Source organism: Anolis sagrei, chromosome X (genome assembly GCF_037176765.1).
Source record: "Anolis sagrei isolate rAnoSag1 chromosome X, rAnoSag1.mat, whole genome shotgun sequence".
In the NCBI taxonomy this organism is placed as follows: Eukaryota; Metazoa; Chordata; class Lepidosauria; order Squamata; family Dactyloidae; genus Anolis; species Anolis sagrei.
In genome coordinates, this window is record NC_090034.1 from 81,225,006 (window position 1) to 81,249,483 (window position 24,478).

At 43.5% G+C, this 24,478-nt stretch overlaps 2 long non-coding RNA genes across 5 annotated transcripts; both read right to left on the minus strand.

Annotated features, from left to right (window-relative positions):
* Positions 1-5,381: 5,381 nt before the first annotated feature.
* On the minus strand, positions 5,382-10,733 carry LOC132780453 (uncharacterized). Of its 3 annotated transcripts, none has more exons than XR_010908714.1 (5): positions 8,722-10,733; positions 8,252-8,390; positions 7,868-8,043; positions 7,595-7,735; positions 5,382-7,468 (listed from the first exon to the last, which is right to left on the minus strand). It is a non-coding gene; the product is annotated as an uncharacterized lncRNA (long non-coding RNA). The 3 variants fall into 3 exon arrangements; XR_010908713.1 differs by having other exon boundaries at positions 5,382-6,804; positions 7,149-7,735; XR_009631911.2 differs by having other exon boundaries at positions 5,382-7,735.
* A 904-nt stretch (positions 10,734-11,637) lies between these two features.
* Positions 11,638-16,149, minus strand: LOC137094801 (uncharacterized). 2 transcript variants are annotated; one of them, XR_010908715.1, is made up of 3 exons: positions 16,087-16,149; positions 14,871-15,257; positions 11,638-14,627 (listed from the first exon to the last, which is right to left on the minus strand). It is a non-coding gene; the product is annotated as an uncharacterized lncRNA (long non-coding RNA). The 2 variants fall into 2 exon arrangements; XR_010908716.1 differs by lacking the exon at positions 16,087-16,149 and adding an exon at positions 15,865-15,981.
* Between the last annotated feature and the right edge of the window lie 8,329 nt (positions 16,150-24,478).

The following is a 24,478-nucleotide window of genomic DNA, read 5'->3' on the forward strand; positions in this document are numbered from 1 at the left end:
CACACCACATCAAATACATCTACACAACATCCCATGCACATATGACACTGGATGTACTGATACTATAGGTAGAAGGGATAGGCCTTAGGAAGAGAGCAAGAGAGATGGGACACAAGGCAACAAAGGCACACTGAAGGAAGACACCATGCACACAAGAAGAGAGAGAGATTGGAACACACCACACTAAACATATCTATAACACTCCACACACAGAAGGGATGGACATATGGCACCAGATGCACAGACACAACACCATACAAAGAAAGCAAGAAAGATGTGACACACTACACTAAAGGCACACTGAAGGAACACACCTTACACACAAGAAGAGCATTAGAGAGAGAATGGACACACCACACCAAACACATCTACACAATGCCGCATGCACAGAAGGATTGGAGTTATGGCACTGGATGCACTGATAAAAGAGACAGAAGGGTCTCTTGGGAAGAAAGCAAGAGAGATGGGCGCAAGGCACCAAAAGCACACTGAAGGAAGAGATCATACACACAAGAAGAGAGAGAGAGAGAAATTGAACACACCACACTAAACACATCTCCACAATGCCCCACACACAGAAGAGATGGACATGCGGCAGCAGATGCACCAATACAATAGTCAGAAGGGATAGGCCCTGGGAAGAGCGCAAAGGAGATGGGACATAAGGTACCAAAGGCACACAGAAAGAAGACACCATAGACACAAGGAGAGAGAGAGAGAGATTGCACACACCACATCAAATACATCAATACAACACCCCCCACACAGGAGGGATGGGCATATGGCACTGGATGCACTGATACAATAGGCAGAAGGGATAGGCCTTGAGAAGAGAGCAAGAGAGATGGGACACAAGGCACCAAAAGCACACTGAAGGAAGACGCCATGTGCACAAGAAGAGAGAGAAAAAGAGAGATTGGATACACCACACAGAAGAAAAACACCATACACACAAGAAGACAGGGAGAATACACACCAAACACAGTGACACATACTGTATATACAACACTTCATGCACAGAAGGATGGAGACATACCTACCTCTTCTCTGTGTGATGTTGTGAATATGTACCTGCGTTTGGTGTTGTGTGTTCAATCTCCCTCTCTTCTTGTGTTTATGGTGTCTCCTTCCTGTTTGTTGTGTTTGTGTGCCTCTGAACAGACACAACACCATACAAAAAGAGCAAGAGAGATGGGACACACTACACCAACGGCACACAGAAGGAAGTTACCTTACACACAAGAAAAAAGGGAGAATATACTCCCCCACACAGACACATCTACACAACACCATACACAGAGAACGGAGGGATATATGGCACCAGGCACATTGGCGCGATGGGCAGAAGGGATACGCCTTAGAAAGTGAGCAAGAGAGATTGGACACTGCACCAGAGGCACACAGACACAACAAACAGAAGGAAGACAACATACACACAAGAAGAGAGGGAGAATGGACACACCACACCAAACACAGATACATATTCACAACACCATATAGAGAAGGCATGGATATATGGCACTAGATGTACAGGCACGCCACACTGAACACCGAACACAGGCACAACAAACACACAGATTGGATACTCCTGTATGTACTGTTGGGTGCCAAGTATCCAATCTGTGTGTTTGTTATGCCTGTGTTCGGTGTTCAGTGTGGCGTGCCTGTACATCTAGTGCCATATATCCATACATAGAAGGAATGGAATACATCATATACAGATAGTTTGGACATATGACACCAAAGGTACACAGATACATCAAACACACAGACACAACACGCATAAATATAGACATACATACCCCGGTGGCACAGTGGGTTAAAGCACTGAGCTGCTGAGCTTGTTGATCGAAAAGTCGCAGGTTCGATTCCGGGGAGCGGCGTGAGCTTCCGCTGTCAGCTCTAGCTTCTGCCAACCTAGCAGTTCGAAAACATGCAAATGTGAGTAGATCAATAGGTACCGCTCTGGCGGGAAGGTAACGGCGCTCCATGCAGTCATGCCGGCCACATGACCTTGGAGGTGTCTACGGACAACGCTGGCTCTTCGGCTTAGAAATGGAGATGAGCACCACACCCCAGAGTCAGACATGACTGGACTTAATGTCAGGGGACTACCTTTACCTTTTTACAAAGAGAGTAAGAGAGATTGGAAACACTACACCAAACACATACACATAAAGTGGATACACAGCACCAGGCACGCATGCACAAAAGACACAAGTGCAACACTCGCAATGATACCCAACTCCATGTGTGCAGAAAGAATGGATATATGGTACCAGACACACAGGCGTAACATACAGAAGGAATACACTACACACAGAGAGCAAGAGAGACACACCAAACGCATACATATAAAGTGGATACACGGTATCAGGCACACATGCACAAAAAACACAAGCTCAACACACACACAGATACCCAACTCCATGCGTGCAGAAAGAACGGATATATGGTATCAGGCACCCAGACAGAAGGAATACACTACACACAGAGAGCAAGAAAATTGGACACACAACACTAAAAACATCCAAGTAATACATTAAACAGGGAGAGGTTGAACACATGACATCAAAGACACAGATGCAACACTTTGTTTTCTTTTTTCTTTACCAAATGTATTTTATTTTGCTTGCTTTTTGCTAAACCCATGTGGTCTATTGCCACAGACATTACCTTTCCAATACTTTTCCTTGTTGGTTTGTATGAAATGATGTAATGGCCTGACAGTCATCAGATATGTAAATGTCACAAATATTTTAATAAGCAACCTATTTTATTAAAAAAAATAGTGAGATGTCTTTTCTATTCTCACTTTCAAATCTGGCCTGATTATGGCATTGAGAGGAGTCTTTTCTATAGGCCACCCATGCCCTCTGCTGGCTTTCGGAAATGCGATTTTTGTTTCGGTGTTTCAAGCCTGAGCCTTTTAAGAAGTTACAAACCCCGAGGGAGCTTTCCAAGGTGCTGAACCTGTTTTAGAAATTGCTTTCAGCCCCACGGAGAGCTTCCAAAGAGACCGCAATGTTATTCTGCTCTGGCATAAAATGGAAAATGGGTGCAGATGAAAGGCTCCAGCAGCACTTTTGAGACTCGCTGGTTTATATTTGCATGAGCTTTCATGAAGATCAATGTGCGTCAGAGCCTCTGAAAAAACAAAGGGCGTTTTAGCTTCTTTCTCTGGTTATAGAAATCATTCTCTTCTTTGATTAGGTTCAGACCAGGAAAAAAGGGGAGAAAATATTTTGTTAATCCAAACCAGTATGGGCTCTTGTAACCAATGGATGATTTGATGAATAAATATGTAGGTAAATCCCATTGATTCAACGGTCTTTCCTAGTCGGAAATAGCAATAGGATTCTGACATCTTCTATTTCCTTTTGGACTACAGCTCCCAGAAAACCCGAGCCATGCTGCCTGGGGGGATTTTGGGAGTTGTAGTCCCTTGGTGGCACAGCAGATTAAACCACTGAGCTGCCAAACTTGCTGACTGAAAGGTTGGTGGTTCAAATCTGGAGAACGGGGTGAGGTCCTGCTGTTAGCCCCAGCTTCTGCCAACCTAACAGTTTGAAAACATGCAAATATGAGTAGATCAACATGTACTGCTTCTGCGGGAAGGTAAGGGTGCTCCATACAGTCATGCTGGCCACATGATCTTGAAGGTGTCTATGGACAACACCAGCTCTTCGGCTTAGAATTGGAGATGAGCACCACTCCCCAGAGTTGGGCATGACTAGACTCAATGCCATGGGAAACCTTTACCATTACCTTAGTCCCAAATATGAGGATTTTCTTCAACTTTGGGCAGGAAATGATAAGTTGGAAGCTTTTGCAGATCTCTTTCAAAAAGAAATACAGACCCCAAACACTAGAAATAGCTAAAGGCTTGAGCTTTATTTTTATTTATTCTTTAAAGAGTTGGGACCATTCCTTTCCAAACCTGGACATATGAGAACACTTATTGTGTGAGAAGATGAATACTCTGCTTCTACCACCACAGCCTTGTTAAGGAATATGTTTACGGTCAATTAATATTTTTTCCCATAGAGGAAATTTTTGGGTTTGGACTGTTATAACCAGTAAGTTGAGAAGGTGGAAGTCATTTATACTCTGGGTTGCTGTGCATTTTTCAGGTTGTATGGCCATGTTCCAGAAGCATTCTCTCCTGACATTTTGCCCACATCTATGGCAGACATCTTCAGAGGTTGTGAGGTCTGTTGGAAACTAGGTAAGTGGGGTTTATATATCTGTGGAATGTCCAGAGTGGGGGAAAGAACTCTTGTTTGCTTGAGGCTTGTGTGAATGTTGCAATTTGCCACCTTGAAAGGAGGAAACCATGAAAATGAACAAAATCTGGCTACCAGTATTTAAAAAACTATAAAATCAGAACAGTACATAAAGAGGAATGCTAAAAAAGCATGGGAGGGAACTCCAAACAAGAATCAATCAGGGCCAACTAACACCTCCTAACAAAGGATTCCCCCAGGCAACAACGAGCCCGGCCTTAAAACTGCAAGGCCATTAAATGCTAATCATGGTGGCAAATTGCAACATTCACATGTGCCTCAAGCAGAGAAGAGTTCTTTCTCCCACCCTGGACATTCCACAAATATGTAAACCTCAACTACTTAGTTTCCAAAAGACCCTTCAACCTCTGAGGATGCCTAGCATAGATGTAGGTGAAATGTCAGGAGAGAATACTTCTAGAACATGGCCATACAGTCCAGAAAGCTCAGAACAACCCAGTGATTCAAGCCATGAAAGCCTTCGACAACACAGTTACACTCTGTTGTATGTAGAAGTTTAGTTGTAGGTTACTATCGTAGCTGTAAAGTGTGTTGTATGTCTGATATGTTCTATTTTTTGCATGGTGTTGCATATGTATTGGGTTCATCCTCCCTAAATATTTGATATGTCCAATGTGTGTATGTCTGGATATATAAAATGATATTTAGAGAGAATGAACCTGTAAAGCTGCCTACTGTTCCATCATTCATACACATATATATACACATATACGTGAATGATGAAATGGCATGCAGCTTTTCCAGCTGTCTGTCAGCCCCATCTGCCTCCAATGTGACCTGGGATCAATCGATTAATTCCCCATCCAGCAAATCCCAGCTCGCTTGCCAAGACATTGTCCTGCCCTTCCATTTGGGGCCAGAAAAAGAGAGATAATTCACCCTTAGTCTGGCTAGAACCACAGTTTCTTTCCAAGGGACAAATGTCTCTTTCCTGCCCATTGAAACAGGTCAGAATAGACGTGAAAAGAGCAGCTGAGGATGTCATTAATTGTAATAGGGTTTGCTATTCTCCCCAGGTTCGCAAAGCATTTTTAAATACATACACACAAACCATTCTTCTAAAAATATGCAGATTTTATTTACACAGCCATGCCATCATGGTCACAACATGATCTTAAAATGACACAGTGCAATACACAACTATTTACATAAACTAAACAACAGCATTGTCATCTCCTCTTAGGCCTTACCTACACTGTAAATTTAATGCAGTTCAAACTGTATTATATGATTAGTGTCGATTCATATAAAACAGTTTAAATGCAATAAAATGCATTATATGAGCCTACACTCACCATATAATGCAGTTTGAACTGCATTACAGGCCAGTGTAGATGGGGCCTGAGTTGCAGGTCCTGGGTGGTTTGAGTCTCCCTCTCCTTCCCCAAAGGAATCCAATATTTATTATTACACATATTTCTATCCCACCTTTCTCCCCACAAGGAGACTCAGTATCAAGAACATGTTTACACAGTCTTAGGAGTGATGAATCAAACACTTTAATAGTCCTTGAGAAAGTAAACTGTAGTCCAAAATAATATCCTTATAGTTCAAAATGGTAACACAGCTCTGAGTGGATAACAGTTTGCAAGTTGTGTCCTCAGATATTTATACCCTGAGTCAGGGCTCAGGAGAGGAAGAGAGGAGCCAAGGCTTCCTCTGAAGACCTGACCCAGTTGCCCCAAATATTACCTTTGGCTGGATATACATTGCCAAATAATGCAGTTGGAACTGATATCAGTGTAGACCCATATAATGTAGTTGGGTGCAGTTCAAAGGGCATTATATGGTTTACACTAACTATATAACACAATACAGACTGCATTGTATGGCAATATAGATCCAGCCTCAGTTTACTGCCTTATCTCCACAGTCTTTATATAAGGGACTGTTCATTCAAATATTCATTTAAACCTGCACCACCTTCAAATCTGACAAATAAAAGGATGGGAGATACACAACATCCCACGTCAGAAATAGGTTTCTGGGTCGTGGAGGAGAGCCACAAGCCCAAAAGAAAGCCCTGGGCCTTGCAGAGTTCAATGAAGATTTGACTATACAATGCCTGATATAAAGTTTTTGGTGAAGATATGACAGGTGACATCTAGGAGGATTGTGTCAGGTAACACAAGCCAACAAGCATTTTTCATTAGATATAATATTAGATCATTATTTTTGCGCTGAATTCAGATCTGTATTTATTTTTTCTCCATCATCCTGCAGCCCGTGTTGGTAGTGGAGGGTGGAGGTCCTGGTGAGGATGACCTTGGTCTCCCAGACAACTCGCCTGAGTTCAGGGTCATGGTCGGCTAGGAGGAAGATCGGCCCTGGAAGGGAGGGAAGAAGGATGAAAGACAGGTCAGCAGGTGAGGGACGGCACACATACTTCCCAGGGAGCCTCTCTCCCAAGGCCCAGCCCCTCTCAGGTCACACTTATAGGCCTCATAAGTGCAGACGCTCTTGGTGGAAATGTTGCTAGTGTTGTGGAGAAGGTGACCTGGAAAGAAAGCAGGCAGTGGATAAGAGAGGGACCACCTCCATGAGCAAAGAGCGTCCCAGCGCTTCCTGACCCCACAATACACCCAAGGAAGGGGGAAACACCAGAGGAAGCTCAGAGAATCTTTGCAGGCAGAAGGGAGGGAAGGGGAGGAAGGGGAACCTGAACTTTGCTCTCCCCAAAGAGGGTCCCCAGGAGGGGCTCCAAGGGCCATTCTGCAGTGGTCTACATTGGGGGTGGTGGGTGGGGTCTCTCTGGGGTAGAGGTCCTTCCTGCTGCCCCAAAGGCTGACCTGGAAGCCAGGGATGGGAGTGAAGGGGGCCAAGACCCTTCTGGTTCCTTACCAAGCAACATGGCTGCCATCTTCTTTGCCCAGGGATGCAGGATCTTGAAGAAAGGCAGACAGCCATACACCTGCTCCTCCACCTCCCTCGTGGAGCTGCAATGCTGGATCTGGAGGAGAGACGGAGGTCAAAAGGGGGGCTCCTTTCGGCTGCCCAGCATCAGGACTGCTTGACTCCCAGGCCTCAAGGAAGGAACTGATCAGGTGCTTGGAGATCTTATGGAGCAGCTGCTGTAGGCTGAAGGTGTCCCCCACCAGAACGCTGTCATCCAGGTGCAATTGCAGGACCTCCGCCGCCTCCGTGAGGGTTTCCCTCACAGCCTTCCAAGAGGAGAAGGAAGAGGGAAGCTGAGCCAGGTTCCCTTGGAGGGCAAGACCCCTTTCCTCACTTGACCTCCCTCCTGAGCCCCAAGGGCTTGTGGGGCCAGCGCTGGATGTCCCTCCCACCTTGGCCACCTCCTCATCCTCTACATGAATCAGCACTGCTAGGAGGCCATGGATGATCTGGCGCGCCTGGTGGAGATGTTACGGGCACCAGAGAAGATGCTGGAACCATTTAAGGGCTGCTTTCTGGATCTTGGCCGCCTCCTAAAAGGGGGAAGGAAAAGGAGACATTCTTTCCCCTTGTTTCCTTGCGTGAAGCCCCTTCTCAGGGCTTGGGGAGAGGAGGAAGCCAGCACCCTCCCTCCCCAAGGAAGAGGCCCAGGGGCCAAGACTCACGTGGTGGAAGAGAAGGCAGCAGGCGGCATCCAGGTGAGCCTTTGTGGGGCCCGGTCTTCCTCCTGCAGCAGGGGCCCCAGCCGGCCACCCAAGTCCAGGAACTCCAGGGTGATGTTGCTGTGGAGGGATTGCAGTCCCCTGAGGATCCCGTCCAAGAGCTCCCAGGGACCCATGGTCTGCAAAGAGAGAGAAAGGAGGGTCAACTCAAATTGCAGCTGTGCCTAAGAGGTCCCCTACAGAGAATGCCTGGCCACAGGCCTCCCCCCTTGTTTGGAGAAGGAACCTTCCAGAATCTTCCATATCATACGTCCTTCATACAATAACATGAGCAAGGCCAGCTGGGCCTCTATGTTTGGCATGTAGCATGTGCTGTGCCTGACTTACCTCCCTGTAGGACTTGCAGAGAAGGAGAAGACCCTGCCTGCTTTGATGTCAGATGGCCAGGCTGTGATGTTGGAGGCCAGGCTGTCAGCAGCGTCCAGGTCTTCTCTGTGGAGTGAGGGCACTGGCTGATATGCAGCAGCTGAAAGAGGAGAGGAGAAGCGTGAAGGGCTGGACCTAGGAACGGAAGCACTGCCTCTCACCTCCTTGCCTCCCCAGCCCTCCCCTAAGGTCCTGTCCAACCACAAAACACAGACTGACCAACACTCCTCATCTGGATGTAGAAGGCCACCATGCCGGCCGAATGCTCCAGCGGAGCTTCTGCCTCACAGGTGCAAAGCAGGTGCCGGAGAAGGGAGGAGGAGGACTTGAGGAGGCTCGTGAAAGACAGGACAGACCCCTGTGAGGGAACCCAGCAAGGGAGAACAAGCTGGGCCTCCTCCCTAAACCTTCTCCAGCCCTTCGCTCCTTACTGCAACTGGAGGGCCATCCCCTTGGGGCAGATGCTGGGATCTTCAAGCATCTTCTCCTTTGAGGTCTTGTTGAAGGACACCCAGGCCACCCTCTTCATGAGTACTGAGATGATTTTCACCAGTTCTTTTCAGGAAAAAAAATGGAAAGAAAAGGTTTACTTCTCAGTGGAGTGTCTTAGTCCCCTATCAGGCCCCCAAAATGGCTGTCAAAGAATTTAAAGAATTTTCCCAACAACTTAGAGCATTCAAACTTAAGAAATTTGAAAGGGATGAAAATGATAACAACAACAGAGTTTACCAGTGGATATACTCCAAACACCACTACTCTAGAAAACAAGTAAGGTTCAGTGAGTACACTTCTGAAGAAGACACAGGGTCTATGTCTGACAGCTCAGGACACAGCATGTCCTCAACAAGGAGGGACAACACTCATATGCCTAGGCGTACAGGTCATATTAGGAATAGGCCTACCCGTTTTTTTCAAGAGGCTCCGAATGTGAAATGGAAGACCTAGTAGTGAATTTGTCCAATAGAGTATTATTAACTGCTCAGGAGAAGGATGTTATCAACAAAGGTCTAACATTTGTTCCCAAACCTAAATACAATCCCTTTAGGATGCGTATAGAATTAGCTAGATTATTTCGTACGATTAGACTAAGACACCATTTCGGGACCACATTAAATCCTATTACCACCACCTTCAAACCGCGTAGTACTTTTTCCCCTACTACTGACCATATAGGGCTTAGAGTTTTTGAGAAAACAGTATGTGAGGAATTATGTCACACGTTTACTAAAAACAAAGGATCACACAGTATGAATTTTTCTAAAGATGAATGGCAAACCTTGCAGAATTTAGCGGAGGGCAAAAACCCCATATGGAAGCCGCCAGACAAGGGTGGGGCCATAGTATTAATGAATCGCATTGATTACATGAATGAGATCCATAGTCAATTGTCAGTAAGAGAACATTATCTTAATATAGAACAGGATCCCACACATCATATCCAGTCAATCATTAAAACGGTAACATTAGAAGGGCTTTCGCTTGGGTATATATCAGAGGATGTGTACAAGTTTTTACACACTCCATGTCCCAGAACTCCTGTATTGTATACTCTTACTAAAATACACAAGAATATTAGGCCAGTTCCTGGCCATCCTATTGCATCTGGATCAGGCTCCGTTCTGGAACCACTAGCTAAATTTGTGGATTACTATTTACAACCCTTTGTTCAACAGACTTCATCCTATGTCAAAGACACTAAACGCTTTATCAATATTATTGAACCATTGGTGATCCCACCGGATGTGGCTCTAATGTCTGTAGATGTAACATCATTGTACACCAATATTCCTATAGAGGAGGCGCGAAATATATGTGAATCCACCTTGAACAGGAGGTCTAATTGCTACCCGCCCACCTTCTTTTTGCTGGATCTCCTTGATATTATTCTTGAGAAAAAATATTTTAAATTTGATCAAAAATATTATTTTCAAGTACAAGGAGTAGCCATGGGCATCCCTGTCATGCCTTCTGTAGCAAATTTGTTCATGGATAATTTGGAGAATAATACAATTCTGAATCATATGAATAACCCTGTAGCACACAGTATCATTAAATACTGTAGATTTTTCGATGACATTTTCATTATTGTAAATTCACACCATGAGGCAGTTATACTATTATCTTGGATTAATACCATTCATCTAAACATCAAGTTTACAGGTAACATTAGCTCCACGTCCCTTGTTTTTCTAGATGTCTTAGTCATAAAAGACAATGACCGATTGAGAGTAAAAAACCACCGTAAAACCACTGACAGAAACTCTTTGTTACATTACAATAGTTACCATCACTGGGCCTTAAAAAAACTTACCTTATACACAGATGCTCAGGATTAAACGTAACTCCTCAACCCCACAAGACTTCAGTGATGAGATTGAAGTGACTAAACATCAGTTTAGAAACAGAGGATATCCTGAACCCCCACTGATAGCATACAAAAGGACTCAAAATATTGGTAATATATTAGTACACTCAGATGAAACCCACAAGACCCAGACCACCAAGTCCAATTCGGTGGGCAATTATCGTTGTCAGCACTGTTCAGTGTGTCCCCAACTGGTGGAAACGAAAATTCTCATACACCCACACCTATCATTTGAGTTCAAATTTTCTCATTTTGCGATCTGCACCTCGAAGGGATTAGTTTATTTACTTAATTGTAGTTGCAATCTTTCTTATGTTGGTCAAACTCGCAGAGAGATAAGATCTAGGATAATTGAACACAGGAGTAAAATCAGAAATCATTCCAGGGAGTCGATACTTTACAAACACTTTGATGATTTACAACATAGCCCAGAATCCTTTAAGTTTCATATCCTTGGTTACTCATTCCAAACAAATGGATTTCAACAACAAACTTCTAGGGAGAGAAGCATACTGGATTTTCCGATTAAGGATGGAATACCCACATGGTCTGAATGAACTAAATTTGCACAACTGTTACACATAATCTCTGGACCTCAATCAATTATACTATACCTCCCTACTTGAATACATGGAGAGCATCCACAGCGCCATCTGGTGGTTGCTGTTCCCAACCCTTGCTCCTATGGCTCTAACTGAGCTTCTTTTTACCTGAAGTAGTTATTTTCCCTTTAAATAGAGGGAACCCACAGACCTCTTCCATACTCGCAGCAGACTATCATGTGAGTACCCTCCTAATTTGTAAAACACCTTAATATTTTTACAAAATAATCATTTTTAACATAGTAATTTTCAAACACTCATAGCCACATTTCGTTCCTTTGATTTAGATACCACTGAGCCAAAAACCTGCACCTCCCAAGGAGAACAAATTCTCAAGTGTATAACTTTGTAAGCAACTTAAACGTGTTGTAACACATGGTGTTTAATGGATATGTTCAACAAATATTGTTGTAATAACAAGTGTGAAGACTTAGCAAGTTTCTTTGAATGCATTCTACTATAAGATATTTAATATGTATGTAACTGTAGCAAAATATTGCTTTATACATTAATTTCAGTCCACCAGAAGAAGGTCTGAAGTAAGGCCGAAACCGGTCATGGGCGGCAGATCTATAAGCTACTCAACATAAGAAGATACGACATTGATATTATTCCAAAGAGACTGTACCAAAATTTACATAATATTGTTTGACATCACTGTGAAATTGAACAGTACAACATGTCTATACAACTGCTTGCTGAATTCTATTATTGTTTACTGTATGTATAAGTGGTATTTTTGCTGTATACGCATGCCCAGTGTGGAACACATCTCACCACATTAAAACATTGGATGTGGCTCTTAATGAGACATGCTGCATTATCACAGGATGTCTATACCCTACACGACTGGAGAAATTATACTGTTTAACCAGTATTGCATCACCTGACATCCATCAGGAAGTAGCAGCCAATAATGAAATGGCCAAGGCAATGACATATCCAACCCATCCCCTGTTCTGATATCAGCCAGCATGCCAATGCATTAAATCAAGAAATAGTTTTCTAAGATCTACAGAGATACTTGCAGGAATACCTCCAAGCAAGAGTCCAAAAGTGGCAGATAGTGCCAGCTACTAAAAATTAAATCCTTTTTTCCAATTCTCCATGAGGACACACACTTCCTTGATCTATTTTCAAACTGGTTTCAGAGCAGGATATGGAGTTGAGATGGCTATGGTCGCCTTAGGGGATGATCTCCATTTCAACATTGACAAGGGGTATGTGTCTCTTTTAGCAGCTTTCGACTCCATCAACCATAGTCTCCTTCTGAACTCCTGAAAGGGGCCTTGGGAATCAATGGGAGGCACTGGGCTGCAGTGGTTCCAGTTGTCCCTCTCAGGTAGGTTCCAGATTGTAGTGCTTGAGGAGAGCTGCTCACCCAAAAGGAGTTGTCCTATGGCATCATCCCACAAGGGGCCATTCTATCCCAAATGCTTTTTAATATTTACATGAAATATCTAGTATTTACACTCCTACTCCAACCCCCAAAGGGAGAAGGGAGGCCCTCTTCTCCTCTGGGGACCCCCTTCTTTCTTGGTGCCAGGGCTTCCCTTGGGGGAGGGGTGCGACCCCAGGTGGGGAGGGAATAGGGCCCCAAGGGTTTACCTCGGAAGAGCCACAGGAACAGCCTCTATGTTTTCGGGGCCCACGTGGCGGAGACGTGGGCACCTCGTCCTTACTGTCTGCAAAAACAGAGAGAGGCAATGAAGGGGGCCCTCAGCGCCAGAACAGGGCAGGCTCCAAAGGGAGTGGGAGGGGAGGGCTCCCAAAGGGAGTGCAGCCCTTACCCTGAACCACTTGTTCAGGGCTATCCCAGGCGGAGGCCCCCTTGGCTTCCCTTCTGGGAGGAATGTGCCTCTCCCTCCAGCTCTGGTTCTTCCCAAGACCAGGGGCTGTCGAGGGCCCCCCCAGACCCTCCCAGGAAGGCCACCAAGCCCTTTGGGGACATCTTCCAAAGGCTCTTTCAAGGTGACACCTCAATCAGGTTGAGATTCTGCCAAACAAGATTATCACCCCCCCTCCCCCGGGCCCTGGCACAATAATTTATAGTTTCCCAAAGGCATCAGAAAACATGTTTTTTAAATTTTAAAAGAATTCTTCTCTGGACTTCCGCAATTGCGGAGAAGAGCGAAACCAGCAGGGGACCAGCAACAACCCCTGAAGTCGAACATGACCCCCCCTCCCCATAAGAGATAGTAACTTATAGTTTTGCTAAGGGCAAGGACACCAGGCTGGGTAGTAAGGGTTAAGCCTTGGTCAGTTTGGTGTGTATCATTTAATCAAGGCTTTATGCTCTATTTTCATGTTTACAGCAGAAAGTAAACAATTTATTACTGAAAATCATGCCACAAAAGTATTTGAATTTTCCCATCTGAGGCACACCTGGGCTCCTGATGGTCCCCCATCTCACAAACAAGGGACTCTTTCCCTTTATGGACCTTCCTATGAATAATATGAACTATGGGCATTGGGGGAAGGTAGTTGGGTTTTTACTCTCTGTATTATGACTTCTATATTTTCATATTTTCTCCTCTATTTCTATATTTCCCTTCATGTATTTGACCTTACCCTGAACCTTTTGCCCCCTTCCCCTCTCCTTGGGGGAAATCTACAAGGAAGCTGCCCTGCCTCTGGAAAAGCAATCAGCGATCATGAAAAGACCCTTATCTTTGGACACTCTTTGCATGGACAATAGTAAAGGAAATCCTTTTGTCTTCGGAGTTGGGCCACCATTAGGATTTCTGTTTGGCAGACTTTTTAATCATATAACAATGGGGGGAATATGACCTTAGAAAAGTCCTCTTTTCCTCCAAGCTGTTTTTATTTCAAACTTCTCCACAAAGAACTTCCACCCAAGTCTTCCCCTTTGTGTCATATCTGATGGTGACAGGAAAACCTGGATTTCTTTAACATATGTTTATTGCCTTCACTCACGAACACAATAGAATGGCTTGGCTGGCAGACCCCCCACCCGGATCTCGCTAAGCCTCAGGGACAATTTTGTCATAATCCACTCCAGAATGAATTGTCTCCCTTCATCCCTCCTCCCTCCCTTCTGATTTGCTGGAGCTCCAAGGCAGCAGAAGCCTCCTGATAGGCTCTGGTGCACCACGAAAGCCCTGTGATTGGCCCTGATGCATGGGGGATGGCCAAGACTCCTCCCAGCTGTTTGCGTGTCAGCCAATCCCCTTCAAGCTGAGTGGGAGGGGGGAGCAGGAATTTTGAAACTCACAACTCTGTATTTTCTATAAAAATGGTCTTTACTTCTGTAACCACATGCTCTGCTTGGCGAATGATTGCCGCTCTGCATCCTTTTCAGCTGAATCGCTAATAAACCTCGATGGCTCTTCCTTCCACTTGGTGAGACCTTTAATTGGGAAAAATCAGGGATTTAGGGCAAAGACCCCTAAATTCCTCCTCTATAACAATTGGCGCACCACAAAGGGACTGGCTTGGGTCCACACTAAATTTTTAGACTAAATTACAAGCCGCTCCCTGGTCCTAAGGTTTGGGGACAGTCCTCCACGAGTGATTCTTGCCCAAATGCTCTATAAAATAAACTGGGCACCATTGTTGCCCACCCAGGCATCTCCCTCGTGGCTGGACTGACCTTGGACTCTGGCACAAAGGAGCAAAAGGGAAGCATTCAGGACTTCCAGGAAGAAAGGCCACCGACGTGATCCAGAAAAATCCTAGGTAAGAAAAGCAACCAGGGGGCACGCCAAGACTCTAGGTGGTAGGGATCCTGGAGGTAAGGCACTTCGGGTAACAGGATTCGGGAACAAATTCCTAGATGAGGCATGTGGAGGAGCTGGCATCCTAGGCTAGGTTAGAGCAGTCTAGATTTGCGGTTGCAGGCTTGGGGACTGTGTGGGGTTGTGGGATTGTTTTGTTTCATCGCCCACAGGTTGCTCAGGTGGTAGCCACTTATTTCTGGTGGAGGGGACCTTTGGAGGAGAGCCTGCATTCCCGGTTGGTGGGGTGGATCTTCCATTAACTGTGAGTAAAAAAAGGGGCTGAGTCAGAAATGAGTGTTTGTTCTTCTTAGTCCCATCCCAAAAGGAACACCTTTAGGTAAGAAGTCTTGGCTGATTGGGATGGGCATGCAGGGAATCTTCCTTGCCAGCCAAGCAATGGCCTTGGCACAGTGTGGGGAAATGGCCACCCAACCCCTTGGGGGCTGCCTACGCTGCCCATGGCAGCACGGCTCCAAGCCCATTGTCAGGGGAAAGCCAGGAGGGGTGGCTCATGCAGCATGCTTCACGACCAAGCCGGAGGTGGGGTAGAAAGGGGAAGAGTGATCAACTTTTTGCCATGCAAGGAAAGTTGAGACTAAACCCCCTCCCCTCAAACCCCCCCTCCCCTCAAAACCCCCCTCCAGACCCCCTCCCTGCCAAGGAGGAAAAATGCCCTAGACCCTTTTCATTTTTCTTCCCTACCCTTCCCATTTGCCCTCCATAGCCCCCAGTCGCCCCCTCCCAGACAGTTTCTTCTCCACTCTTTCCCTAGTTCCAAAGGGAACCTACAGCCAAGCCTTTTTTTCTGCTGCCTTCTTTGGGAAAAACCTGGAAGGGGGGAGGGAAGAGGAGGCAGGCTGGAACTACCTTTTTCCTTTGCCTTGGGGCTCCTTGGCAGACCCTGGGCCTTCTCTCTCCCTCTCCCTTTCACTGGAAAGAAGAGGAGGGGAGGGGAATAGCTTGTAAAGTGACCCCTTTGTCCTTTTTTCTTGAAATCTGGGAGGAGAAAGGGGAGCCAGACCTGGGCTTGTTTTTCTTTCTCTCTCTTCCAGGGACAGTCCCCAATGTCCATTTTAGGGTTGCCTCTACCTTTTTTCCTTTGTCTCCTTCCTTTGTCTCCTTCCTAGGGTTTTCAAAAAGACTTCCTCTTTCCTCAACAGGAAGAGGAGGAGGAAAGTGGGAGGAGTCTTCCTTTGTTTGACCTCTTTTGTTCCTTTTTCTCCCTTGGAATCTGGAAGGGAAAGGGGCTGATCCAGGCTTGTGTTTCCTTTCTCTCTTTCCCACCAAGGAAGGGGGGTGGAAAAAAAAGGGGGGGGTTCATCTAAAGTGTTGGAATTCTGTGTATTCATGTAATGTCTGAATTGTATGCCCCCTCTGCTTTACACTGCTCCTTGAAGGAATACACTGGGGATGGGTAGTTCTCTGGGGAAAGGGTTACATGTGAATTCTTTGACATGTTTCTCTCTTCCTCTCCTTATTTCTTCTGTGCCATCTTGCCCTTCTCCCCTTTTCCTCCCATCTACTACAAATCTCCACCTCACCAAAGCACCCCACTTTCTTTCTAAGGCTAAATCTTCAGTGTCTTGTGTGTCCCCGCCCCCCAAGGGAGACCCTGCCACCTCTGTGACTTAGCTGCCTCACAAAAATCTCTCTCCCCTCCCAAGTCTCCCTGACCCAGGACCCCTTTTGTGCTCCCCTTCTGAACCTCCAGCTTTGCTGCCCCCCCCCCATTTCTTATGGCCCTAGGCCTGGAACCCCTCAAACCTTCCTCTCCCCTTTTTTGCTTTCAATCTCTCTCTCTCTTTCAGTCTCCTCTTTGGCAGAGCCCCCGGTTGCGCAGTGGGTTAAACCCCTGTGCCGGCGGGACTGAGGATCAATAGGTCGCAGGTTCAAATCCGGGGAGAGGCGGATGAGCTCCCTCTATCAGCTCCAGCTCCTCATGCAGGGACATGAGAGAAGCCTCCCACAAGGATGATAAAACATCAAAATAATCTGAGCGTCCCCTGGGCAACGTCCTTGCAGATGGCCAATTCTCTCATACCAGAAGCGACGTGCAGTTTCTCAAGTCTCTCCTGACACGGCAAAAAAAAAGTCTCCTGCTGGGAAGCATTTGGAAAGGAGAAGGGGGGGCAGGGTGGCTGGGCTTAAAAAAAAAGGGGGGGGGGACCACTTTCCTTTTCTGAAACTACAAAACCCATTTTCCAGATACAGTCACCAATGTCCCTGCCTTTTTCCTTTGTCTTCTCTTTCTCTTATCCCATTACTCCTCAACTACCCTCTCTTGCTTCCAACCCCCTCCCTTTCTCCTCCTGCAATTTTTCACCTGGGAAGTGTTTGGAGAAGGAGGAGGGGGGCAGCGGGGGATAAGAGGGAGGTGTAAAGAGGACTCTTTTTTCCTGTTCCTGTTTCCTTTGGCTGAAGAAGGAAGGGGGCGGGGGGAATGATCTATGCCCCCAAGTTCATTTTTTTCCTTTCTTTCCCTCTAAGTTAATGTCTCTGAAACTCATCCCTCTCTTCTCCCCCCCCCCCATCTTCTTAGTTTTCTGTGGTCTTAATTTCCTCTTATCTTCTTCTTAAACCTAAAGAGGTGAGGATGGGAGAAGAGGTGCATTTCTCTCTTTTCCCTCTCCTCCCCATGCCAAGGGTGGCATTCACACTTGCCTCAAGCGAGCAGGAGTGCTTCCTTCTACCCTGGGCATCATTCCACAGGGAAGTCTCCTGACGTTTCACCCACATCTATGGTTAAGGCTCTCTTTCTCTCCCCCCCCCCTCTCTCACTCTCCCCCTCCACAGTGCCTCAAAGGCTGCTTTTTTTCCTGGCCCTTCTCCCCCCCCCCTTCCATGAGTGCATGTATGTGAAGGTTTCAAATTATCCCTTTAACTGCCTTAAATATGAGGACAGCAGGGTCCAGAGAGGTCTTCCTTGCACAGTGAAGAGACCCAGAAGACCACCAAAACATCAGATCGAACTGTGGGACCCATAATCCACTCCTGTCGCAGAGGACAACTACCTGGGGGGAGGGAGACTCCGGGCCATGGGATGACTTCACCCCCCTCCCCAATTGGGAAGGCCAGGGGCCATGGTTGGGACTAGAGGTCCCAAAGAATGGAAGGGGAGGAAGGGGGAATAAGGGGAGGGGGGAAGCAGGGGAGAGGGGAGTATAAGGGACAAGGGTTCACACTGGTTCAAGCAACAAAAAGTTTTTAAAGGGAAAGGGAAATGGAAATTAAGAATTTCAACACTTAACACTAGAGGTCTAGGGACGGTAATTAAAAGAAGGTGGATTGAAGCCCTACTGAAGAAGGATGCGGCGGATGTCATCTTCTTACAGGAAACACATCAGAATAAACTGGGTTCGAATGAACTAAAATCGAGTTGGATAAGGAATTATGAAAAATCCTTTGGGTCATCAAAATCAAGAGGGGTAGCTATAATAATTGCAAAGAAGTGTAATTTTGTCATAAACAAGGTATTGAAAGATGAAGAGGATAGATATATAATAATGCATGGCAAAATAGGGGAGGATAAATATGTATTAGTAAACGTATATGCACCAAATGCAAAACAGCAAGAATTTTATGAAAAAGTGCTAGAGCAAATAGAGAACTATCACCAACAAAATGTAATATTTTGAGGGGATTGTAATTGTTATATGGACCAAAAAAAGGATAAAACTATGCAAACATTGAAAATTAGAGATATTGAAACAACGGATTTAAGTAGAGTAATGAATAAATGGCAATTAAAGGATGTGTGGAGATTGGTAAAGGGGAATGAAAAAAATATACATATTATTCAGCTGTGCTATTCAGGTGTATACAAGAATAGATTATATTTTTGTTTCTAAAAATATGTTAAGTAAAGTGTTAAATGCGGATATTGGAATAATTAAGATTTCAGATCATGCCCTGGTCTCAATTGAGATTGCTTTGAAATGTGACTACGATAAAATGAGGAGGTGGAGATTGAATACAAAATTTTTGAATCATAGATAGTGGATAGAGTGAAAGCAGAATGGCAAGAAATTTGGGGTTTTAATGAAAAGGAGGTAACAAAATGAGTGCTATGGGACACAATGAAGGCGGCGGTGAGAGGGTTATGTATAAAAGAGACAATTAATCTCAAAAAAAGGCAAGAAGAATGGAAAAGAAACCTAGAAAAAGAAATTGAAGAGATTGAAAAAGAATATGTTATAAAGAGAAATACACAAACTTATGTAAGGTTGAGAGCAAAAAAAAGAGGAATTGGATAAAATAGAAATAGACGAAGTACAAGAAAACCTAATATATTTAAGGAGGAATTTTTTTGAATTTAGTGATAGGAATTCAAAGACATTAGCTAAATCCACACAAAAAAAGAAAATGTAAGGCATGATAAATATGATAAAAGATAAAACAGGTAAATTATGTAGAACTATGAAAGAAAAATTGAAGGTATTTGAAGAATTTTATAATGAATTATACCAAACAAAAGCTAGCTCCATAGAAGCAATCAGGAAATATGTGGAGGAAAATTGGGAGGGTAGGTTGGAGGAGGAAGATAAAGAACTACTTGAACAACCTATTAAGAAGACAGAAGTAGAGAAAGTTATTAAGAATTTAAAAGTTGGGAAAGCTCCAGGCTTGGATGGACTAGGAACAGAATATTATAAAAGCTTTAGAGAAATTTTGACTTCAAAATTATTAGAATTGTATAATGGAATAATGAAGGGAGATAAAATGCCAGAATCATGGAGGAAGTCATTAATAATATTAATACCAAAACCTGATAAAGACTTAACAGACCCAGGGTCATATAGGCTCATATTGTTAGTTAATCAGGATGCAAAGATCTTATCTGCTATAATAGCCAATAGAATGAGTAAATGCATGTATAAGTATATAAAAAAAGATCAGTGTGGATTTGTAAAAGGAAGACAAATGTCAAATTTGATAGGGAGAGTATTAAATAAAATTTGTTTGGCTAAAGAGGGGAAGAAAAAAGTAGGGATACTATCATTAGACATTTGTAAAGCGTTTGATTGTGTGGAATGGGAGACAATACGGGAAATAATGAACAAATTTGGAATGGGAAGTAGAATAAAAGGAATTCTAGAACAATATTACTCAAAAAATTCAGCAGTGGTAACTATAAATGACGGAGTGACAAATGAAATAAAAGTGACAAGAGGAACAAGACAAGGTTGCCCTCTGTCGCCAATTTTATTTGCCATGGTGATAGAACTGTTTGCAAATGCCATTAGGAAAGACAAGAATTTAGAAAGGTTAGGAAAAAAAGGAGAAACAGAAGGTGAGTTTATTTGCTGATGACACATTGCTATTTATAGAAAATATAGTAAATAAGATGGATAAAATAAAGGATCATTTGGAGATGTTTGGGAGAATAACAGGGTTACAAGTTATTTGGAATAAGCCAGAAATGATGCTACTCAATTATTCAAGGAAAGAAGAAAAAGACTATAGAACAGAGTAATATGGGAATAAGAATTAAGAATAAAATAAAATATTTGGGAGTAATAATAACAAAGATTTAAAAGAAATGGAAGAGCTAAATGTAGTAACATTGAGGAAAGTGGTTCAGAAAATGTTAATAGAGTATGAAGATATACACTTATCATGGTTTGGAAGGATAGCATTAGTAAAAATGAAAATACTTCCAAAGATAATTTTTACATTTAGGATGTTGCCACTACAAATTACAGAAGAAGAGCTAAATAGATGGCAACAAATGATAAATAAGTATTACAATGGTAGTAAGAGAAACAGATTAAATAAACAGTTATAGTATAGATCGCAAAAGGAGGGAGGATTAGCACTACTTAATATTAAAAAATATTATGAAGCGAGTAGATTAAGATTGGTTATAGAAGGATTGGTTAAAAAAGAAGGAATAGAATGGCTTAGTAAGGACTCAGAAGAAGTGGAAGAAGAAATTTGGAATATATTCTTCAAACAGTTCACGAGAAAAGAAATTAGGGAAATTAGAAATCCAATGCTGAGTAATACATTAGAAGTATGGAATAAATATAGGAGAAAGTTAATAAAGGATGGGTCAATTATCACTCCAATTGTAATGGAAAAGAAGTTTCCAAAAAATCTAAAAAAAAGTAATGGATAAAAAGTTAAGGGGAAAAAATCTAGACAAGATAGGGGACTGGACAAAGGCTGGAATGAAGAAGGAAAAGATTATGGAAGAGTTTAGAGAAATAAAATTGACATGGTTCCATTGTATACAATTAGAACAATGGTTCAAAAATTGGGAAAAAAATAACAAAAATGGAAGTAAACTTAATAAATTTAATCAAATAATACAGAAGGGAAGGGATGTAGAAGAGCATGAAAACTTGAAAGGAATAATTAGTAAAATATACAAGATAATAAACGAAATAAAGGAAGGAAACACAAAAAATAATACCCTTAAAGAGGTTTGGGAAGAAGACTTAGGGGTAAAAATAAATGAAATAGAGTGGCAACAACTATGGAGACAAAGACATTTAAAAATTTATCAATATGGGTTAAAGAAAATTATTATAAGTTAATATGGAAGTGGTATCTAACACCAGTAAGATTAGCATATATAAATAAAATTAATTCAAAAAATTGTTGGAGAGGGTGTCAAGAACCAGGAACATACATACATATGTGGTGGCAATGTAAATATGTAAATAATTTTTGGGGGAAAGTATTTAGAGAAATAGAATATATAATGAATATGAAAATGGAGAAAAGCCCTAGCATAGCTTTATTATCATTATATAACAATACACAATTGAAAAAGGAGGATAAAGAAGCAATAACAGACTTATTAACAATAGCAAGACTGCTTATAGCAAGGAATTGGAAAAAAGAAATAAATATACAAATAGAGGAGTGGTACAAGGAAGCATGGAAACTGGCAATAAATGATAAGCTGACATGTATATTAAAAGTTAAAAAAGGTATATGGAAACAAAGTGATTTTGATGTTGTATGGGGAAAATTTGTTGTAAATGGCTTAAAAAACAAAGAAGGAAAGTTACCATCACAAGAAGAATTGAAATTTTGGACAGACGATATGTTAAAGTTGTGGCTTGATATGGGGGGAAGGGGAGCACAGTGGTGGGAAAAAGGGGGGGGGGAATGCTTAAATAGAATAATAAGATTATATGTTAAAGAGTGTGTTGAATAATATGTAACTGCTATAACCAAACGCATAACAAATGTAATAACTATGATAAAACAATAAAAAAAATATTTTTTTAAAAACTACCTGGGTGAGGTGTCAATGGGAGCTCTATGGACTTTCCCGTGTGGCAGCTGGAACCCAGATGGCACAGGAAGATCCTAAAAGAGCAGGACCCAGCCTCCATGCCACCCAGAAGAGACAGTCTCCCCCTTGAGACTGATCTGAGCCCTCATGGGCTGGGAAGAGGGGTGGGGTAGGGGCTGTAAACCTTCTTTCTGACTATCCTAGACATTACCCTGATCCTCTGTGATGATGGAGAGTCGGACCTGTTTGCGGCCACCAAGAGGCGCCATGCCAGGAGAAGGGGTGACAAAGCTGTGCCCAGTCTTCTTCCTCCCCCAATTGCCAAGGGGGGAGCCATAGTCAGGAGAAGCCAGCGCCCCCAGGAGGCCGGAGGACCCCCACCCGGATCTCACTAAGCCTCAGGGACAATTTTGTCATAATCCACTCCAGAATGAATTGTCTCCCTTCATCCCGCCTCCCTCCCTCAGGGACAATTTTGTCATAATCCACTCCAGAATGAATTGTCTCCCTTCATCCTGCCTCCCTCCCTTCTGATTCGCTGGAGTGCCAAGGCAGCAGGAGCCTCCTGATAGGCTCTGGTGCACCGCGAAAGCCCTGTGATTGGCCCTGATGCATGGGGGATGGCCAAGCCTCCTCCCAGCTGTTTGCGTGTCAGCCAATCCTCTTCCAGTTGGGTGGGAGGGGGGAGTGGGAATTTTGAAACTCACAACTCTGTATTTTCTATAAAAATGGCCTTTACTTCTTTAACCACATGCTCTGCTTGGTGAATGATTGCCGCTCTGCACCCTTTTCAGCTGAGTCGCTAATAAACCTCGGTGGCACTTCCTTCCACTTGGTGAGACCTTTTATTGGGAAAAATCAGGGATTGGGTGCTTCTCTCTGTCTCGCCAGGGTAACAAACTCTTTAAAGAGTCAGATTGGTCTCTGCCTCCTGGCAAAGACCCCTAAATTCCTCCTCTATAACACCCCCACATAAAGACTATATTGTTTCTAAACCCTTAATAAATGCATTTTTCCTTCAACTTTCTGTCTACCTTGTATCTTTTAATGCTATTTCTATCCCTATGTGTGCATACAATAACTTGAGTTAAGAGTTTAATTCATTCCATGATCAAACCCGTTACTTAAATCACTCTTATCTCAAAGCGATTTTTCCCACGGAAATTTTATTAATCTGTTCCACCACATGAACCCCCCCCCCTCATTTTTGTTACATGTTGTAAATAAGAAAATGCACTTTATAAATAACAAATATTGTTTAAATGCACATTCACATGGAACAATAAAAAGGAACGATCAATTTTAAAATGGTAGAAGCGCAAAATTGTGGCAAGGAAGCACATCTGAGGCAACGAAATGTGTGTTGGCCAGTTTAACAGCAAGAGAAAACCTGCACATTCACATGGAACAATAAAAAAGGAAAGATCAGTTTTAAAATGGTAGAAGCACAACATTAGGACATAATGGTAGAAACACCAAGTGAAGAGGCAGAAGCCTCTTTTTGTTCATACTGTACTCATTTCAGCCTTCCTTCTTCTCTTGCTTTCTCTCTTTCTCTCTATTCATGAAGTCAATCATACCAGGAATAAAAACCAAACTAAATCAACTAACGCAAAGTTCTTCAAAGCAGACAAGAGCAAAGTAGACAGCAATCTTCCAAATGGACAAAAACATGAAGCACAAGGCACAGAGGCTGTTTCCTTGAAGTCCTAAAGCCCTGAACTCTGGTGCTAGTGCCCCCTCTGGTGCCCGCTTTTAACTCAAAATGCTGCTTGTATGTCCAAGCAAAGCCCAGGCTGAGCAACAGCTCTCAACTGTAATGCTCTTAAGTTGGAATGTCTTAAGTCAAGGTTCCACTGTATATGATTTATGCCAAGATGAATCTTTTAGTCACCCCGCAGAGACATTTCCTGGAACAGGAGTGGCTGGGCTAATCCACCTGGCTATCCCGGCAAGGTGATAATCAAGATCTATTGTGTGAATGTGTAGAGTAGTAGACAGTTTCCATGCTTGAGCTGAAAATGCCAGTGGATGTTTGTTCAGCCAAGTATCCCACTTGAGCTGAGAGATTGCTGACTGCAGAAACAGAATGACTGTACATTTGCAAACTCCTTTTATTCCGAATATGAGGATTGATTACGAGAGATCATCACCTTTTGTTCCTGGGAGCCCTTGTTTTTGTTTTTCATTTCCCATCACCTGGAGCTAGACAATTAAGCCACTAGGAAACTC